The sequence below is a fragment of the Panthera leo genome, chromosome C1 (assembly GCF_018350215.1).
Source record: "Panthera leo isolate Ple1 chromosome C1, P.leo_Ple1_pat1.1, whole genome shotgun sequence".
Classification (NCBI taxonomy): Eukaryota; Metazoa; Chordata; class Mammalia; order Carnivora; family Felidae; genus Panthera; species Panthera leo.
This window is the reverse complement of record NC_056686.1, coordinates 193,138,624-193,145,397: the sequence shown is the minus strand read 5'-3', so window position 1 is coordinate 193,145,397 and position 6,774 is coordinate 193,138,624.

Genomic DNA, 6,774 nt, shown 5'->3' with positions numbered 1-6,774 from the left:
AATCCTGTTGGCCCTTAGTGGCAAAGTGCTTACATAGAAATTTGAATTTGTGTAAGGCTCAGCACAAACCAAAAATATTAAGATACATTATGTGTATTATTTCCCTGATTCCCTCAAAACTTCACAATTTTTTTTTCTTTTATATTTTATGGATAAGACTAAAACATCACTATGAGGCACCTGGGTGGTTCAGTCAGTTAACTGTCTGACTCTTGATTTCAGTCATGATCTCACAGTTCCACACTACCAGCACAGAACCTGCTTGGGATTCCGTCTCTCTCCCTCTCTCTCTCTTCCTCTCTCTCTCTCTCTCTCAAAATAAATAAAGATTTTTAAAATCACTATATTACTTCATATAGTTGTTCTAGGGATTAGATGTGAAAATAATCTAGTAAATTGCCTAACTCCTAATTGCTCACAAACTTCTATTGAGTGTCATTAATTATCCAAGTTAATGGCCATGCAGCCAATTTAGAGAAGTGGCTTCCATGATTTTGGTAACTATCCAAATGTAGACACATTGCCTGGAGAGCATCAGGCAGAACACAGAGAGTCTCCCAATTGTCAATGGAGTTCACTACACTAAGCAACATTTATAGCCCAGCAGACCCAGTGTTCTAGACTATGATTTTTGTTTGTTAGGGTGAACTGTTGCAAATGGAATTGAGAATCTTCTGATCAGATACCTTGAAACTCCCTCTAGTGCCTCACCCTCATGCCTTTTTGGAAATGTGCACAAACCTTAGTCTGAGGAGATGATTTTCTCGTCTTTGAAGTCTTGTGAAGAAGAATCTCAATTTCATGTGACAAAAAATTTCATGCCCCATAACAGTTTAGGTCAGGGAATGCCTCCTTGAGATTAAAACTTATCTTTTCCATGTTCAGTAGAAAAAGACCCTGTTAATATGTGCCATTTCAGACTAGAAAGGACTTTGGAAGTTATTTGGATGAATGTTCTGTTTTTCAGATGAGGTTCAGAATATTTTTATCAGAATCTAGACCAGAAGTTGATTTTCTTTAGTGTTAGTTCAATGCTCTTTCTATTATGTTATTCTGTCTCCTTGTAGCTAAACAGAGCTCCAAAGGCCCCAGTCTATCTCCATTCATAGTATGAACAGTGGCACATTTGTATATTTTCTAGGGAACTTTCAAAAAGTTTCTAGAGTACTCAGTGTTACCATCAATAGTGTTACAATGTCAAAAAAAAAAAAAAATGCTGGACAAATGAACCATCCTGACATGGGTCCACATGCATTTAAGAAAATGAATAAAATGTTTTCTCAAAGTAAAAGAGTAGCTTCTTAGTGTTTCAATCATCAGTCCATTAATGTCATAGATGTCCTCTTCCATACAAAAAATAAATAAATAAATGAAAGAAGCTTTATAATTATCAAAGGAATATGAAGTTCTGGAGGCTCCATATTATTATTTAAACTTCTGGTCCAAAAAATAATTACTGTATCTTCAGTGGGTGCCCCCGTACAAAAAAAGCTAATAACAGGAAGAAAATAAACACAGACATAATTATTGAGTATTCCTCGGAACTGGAGAAAGCCTCTATCAGGGGCAGATCTTGTGTTTTGAAGAAAACAGGCAGTTCTAGAATTGTAAATTTCATCCTATGGACACTGGGTACCTCAGTTTCATTAACTATAAAATAAATGTGGTGATATGATATCAAAAATTGTTGACAAAAAGATTTCAGATAGGGTACATTTGAATACAAGTAAATACCTAACTCACACTGGAATAAATAATGACATTTATCTTTACATAAATGTAGGGCAATCTAGAACAATGGTACCCTTAGGGAAATACCATGCTTTAATTAGCATTAGCCAAGGCTCTGGGGCACAAGGTAATGAAATTGCCATGAAACTGGTCGAGATGAGAATCATCTTTTCCTTAGTCACATCGATTTCATTAGAGAGGGGTGGACACCTAAATCTCATCATTACTTGGTTCAGAAAAAGCAAGGTTGAACACCTGCTAGTTTATGTGCATTGTAAGTGTGTCTATGCCATTACAAGTAATAAGAGATAATAAAATTTATGGATATTAAAAAAATTTTAATGTTTATTTTTTGAGAGAGAGAGATTGAAAGCATGAACAGGGAAGGGGCAGAAAGTAAGGGACACACAGAATCTGAAGCAGGTTCCAGGCTCTGAGCTGTCAGCCCAGAGCCCGACGCAGGGCTTGAACTCATGAACTGCAAGATCATGACCTGGGAACTCATGAACTGTGAGATCGGACGCTTAACCGACTGCACCATCCAGGCGCCCCTACATTTATGGATATTTTATAAAACATTGGCAAATTTAATTTGAATCTTCCTTGAGCTGTTCCTGGTAGATAGTTGAATTAACATACCAAAGAAATAATATCCTTTCAAAAACATAATTTTACATTTTTAAAATGAATATAATGTATTGTCAAATTGACTTATATACAAAAGCCAGTGCTCATCCCAACAAGTGCCCTCCTCAATGCCCATCGCCCATTTTCCCCTCTCCCCCACCTCCACCCACCCTCAGTTTGTTCTCAGTATTTAAGAGTCTCTTGTGGTTTGCCTCCCTCCCTGTCTGTATCTACTTTTTTTTCCCCTTCCCTTCCCCCATGGTCTTCTGTTAAGTCTCTCAAGATCCACATATGAGTGAAAACATATGATATCTGTCCTTCTTTGACTGACTTATTTCACTCAGCATAATACCGTCCAGTTCCATAATTTTACATGTAAATCCTCTGGATGTCAACCTCCCATACAATGACAGTTACTTATTGTTCCATTGCCTTTCTCTCAGTATTAATTAATTAATTTTTAATTTATTTGTTCTGGTTAAAATATTGTACAGGTAATAACCTATATTTGTTAAATTAAAAAAAAGTAAGATTCGTGATTTTTGTTTTTCCTCAAAATTTGTTTCTCTTTGTCAAGCTTAACTGAAAAGCTAATAAGAATAAGGTAACATGAAATTACCTAATTGACACAGGGATGGGCTATTGTGAGAGTCACCTACAGTTATGCAAATAATTTCTGATTATTTATTATACCAGATATATATGATATACTATGTTAGTATCTTACAACATTACATATTTCTGATTATTTATAATTTCTGATTATCATGGGGAAGGGGCTAATGAAATCCATTAGAATATGTTATTATCACTCTTTTATCTAGTTTTTTTTATTAAAATTTTTTTTATTACATTTATTTATTTTGAGAGAGAGTGAGATAGAGCACGAGCTGGGAAGGGCAGTGAGAGAAGGAGACACAGAATCCGAAGCAGGCCCAGGTTCTGAGCTGTCTGCCCAGAGCCTGATGCTGGGCCCAAACCCACAAACTGTGAGATCATGACCTGAGTTGAACTCGGACACTTAACCAACTGAGCCACCCGGGTTCCCCTCTTTATCTAGTTTTAATTTTCCTTGAAAAACTGCTGGAAAATATTACCTATGGAAGTATGGAAAATTACATTTGCAGCCTATATAAAGCAGTTGAAGAAGTGAATTCTGTTTTGCCAAACTTGACCCTTATTAAACAGATCAGACTCTTCATTATCTTGACCCTTCTAAAAACGGTGACCTTACTGGGCACATGGGTAGCCTAGGAGCAAAGAGGGAGGGACAAGAAAGGTCCCAGTGGGCAGCCCAGTACTTAGGGTTGTATGGATCACCAGGGAAGAGTTCAAATTCAGAACTGCTTTTGTAAATAACATTTTATGGGTGAGTTTTTTTGACTGAAGTTTTGCTGTCTAGCGAGCTGTTATTTAGTTATTTCCACATTAGTGCTTATCACTTTTATTCCTTCCCCCCAACTCCTGTTCAAATGGACCAATTATGCTTTTATTCCCAAGCCAGAAACAGGAGACACAGACTTCAGACACAGCTTCTCTTTTCTGTGGGGAGGGCTCTGGGAAATTGTAGACCTCACTCAAAAAGTACAACAGAATCATGAGGTAAGAAGGTAAAGAGGGAAGAATCAATAAATTATCTTGAATGACTATATTTTCTAACTTTTCCTTCCTTATATTATTTCTGTTTTTCAAAATTCTCATTTTGAACTTCAGTTTGCTATATGGTGCCACCTAAATTTCAACATTTTCACACAGTTTTAAATGTGTACAAATAAAAAATGAGAGCAAATAAAACCTTCCACCGGCCATGCCTTAACCCAGCTGGGAAAGAAAGTAGATTACTTACTTTAAATAACCTATAAGCAGTGAATCCAAATCCAAACCTACCAGATCCAGCCCCAGATCTCACACCTGCATAGAAAGTTGTCAGAAAATGTACAGCATGTTTGAATGAGAGGAGTCAGGTGTGGAAGGCTTGGGGTTGGGGGCCAGTGATGAAACAGTACAGTCAACCCTCCAAACCAGCAAGTGCAACTGGAGGAGAGAAATCAAGAGCTTTAAAAAAAATATTTCTGGGGCGCCTGGGTGGCTCGGTCGGTTAAACGTCCGACTTTGGCTCAGGTCATGATCTCACGGTCTGTGAGTTCGAGCCCCGCGTTGGGCTCTGTGCTGACTGCTCAGAGCCTGGAGCCTGTTTCAGATTCTGTGTTTCCCTCTCTCTCTGCCCCTCCCCTGTTCATGCTCTGTCTCTCTCTGTCTCAAAAATAAATAAATGTTTAAAAAAAATATTTCTAACTACAGAACTCTGGATAACTTTATCAAAGTTGAATTGTTCTTGTGTGTGCATGTGTGTGTGAGTGTGTGTGTCTGTGTCTTCTTAGCAGCTTCCCTAAGTAGCACATGATACCTTGAGGTTTTGTGAGAAAAAAAGACAAGTACTAATTATTTAAAATAATCTTTACGGGCACCTGGGTGGCTCAGTTGGTTAAAGGTCTGACTTCAGCTCAGGTCACGATCTCGTGGTTTGTGAGTTCAATCCCCATGTCAGGCTCTGTGCTGACAGCACGGAGCCTGCTTCAGATCCTCTTCCTCCCTCTGTCTGCCCCTCCCCTGCTTGTGCTCTTACTCTCTCTCTCAAAAATAAACATTAAGGGTGCCTGGGTGGCTCAGTCGGTTAAGCGGCCGACTTCGGCTCAGGTCATGATCTCGCGGTCCGTGAGTTCGAGCCCCACGTCAGGCTCTGTGCTGACAGCTCAGAGCCTGGAGCCTGTTTCAGATTCTGTGTCTCCCTCTCTCTGACCCTCCCCCGTTCATGCTCTGTCTCTCTCTGTCTCAAAAATAAATAAATGTTAAAAAAAAAAATTTAAAAAAAAAATAAAAAAAAAATAAACATTAAATAATCTTTAAATCATTAAATAATCTTTAAAAATAATTCTGTGCATCAGTCTACTTTTCCTGTCTTGTATAAAAGCAAAGTTTATCTCAGTGCAAACTCAGGTCTATAGTGGTCAAGCATAAAACATCAATACATGAAGGAGGTTGACTGTAAATCAGCCGCTAAGCTGCCTGCATCACAAAGCACCTGCCTAGTGACCTTGCCTTTCAAACACTATAGAGGTCTATAGGACTAAACTAAATAGCTCTCAAGGCTGGTTGACCTAAGTGTCACTGGTTTGCAACAAGAAGTTTTCTAATATTTGTTTCTTACCAGAAATGAAATAGGAAACTGCCTAGCAAGAAAAATTGGCTAAGGTTCACAAAGGTGGAGAAATAGCAAAAAATCCTCAACAAAAATGGCTGTTAATTAAAAGGCTAAATGAGCTCCTGTGGCTTTCTCCACATAGCTGTTCCAATAGTTCATGATCGTGTGCCCTGGACGGTGCAGTGATGGTCTTGGAGTGTTACAGCCGGAGGGGATGTGGGAATATGTGGGCCACACAACTCCACGTGTGAGGTCTTCACTTGTACAGATTCTGCTGGAGCTCCAGCCTATGTGACCCTAACTATCATGTGCAAGGCACTTTAGTGAGGCCATAGCAGGCCCAGGTCCAGAAGCTAGTTATCATGTGTCTCAGAATAGCTTGTTATTTGATATTAGAGGTTGGAATATCAATTTACTCTTGCTTTTCTTTCTACCAAAAAGAAACTCACTTTGAGCAAGTGAATGTCTATGAAAGTCCCATCCCTTTTGGTCACTGCGAAAAATGGCTTCCTTGCTGGCAGCTGCTTGGAATTAAAATTTCATTCAGTCTGTTGGCAATAGGACCAGGACATTAGATGAGAACCAGGTGGATAAAATAGATGCGGTATATAAATACCATGAAATATTGTTCAGCCATGCAAAAGAATGAAATCTTGCCATTTGCAACAACGTGAATGGAGGTAGAAGGTATTATGCTAAGGGAAGTCAGTCAGCCAGAGAAAGACAAATACCATATGATTTCACTCATATGTGGAATTTAAGAAAAAAAAAAAACAGATAACACAGGGGAAGGGAAGGAAAAATAAAATAAGATAAAAACACAGATGGAGGCAAACCATAAGAGACTTTTAACTCTGAAGAACAAACTGAGGGTTTCTGGATGGGAGGCGGGTGGGGGGATGGGCTAAATGGGGGATGGGTATTAAGGAGGGCACTTGTTATGGTGAGTATTGTATGTAAGTGATGAATCACTAAATTCTACTCCTGAAACCAATATTACACTATATGCTATGTGTTAACTAACTTGCATTTAAATAAAATCTTGGAAGGGAAAAAAAAAAGAACCGGTTGGCAATTTTGGTGAATGCCAGAAAATAGGGAGATGACTTTTTCTTTTGTTTTTAACTTATTATTTTTTAATTTTAAAAAATATTTATTTATTTATTCTGAGAGCGAGAGAGAGCATGAGGAAGGGAGGGGCAGAGAGAAAGGGA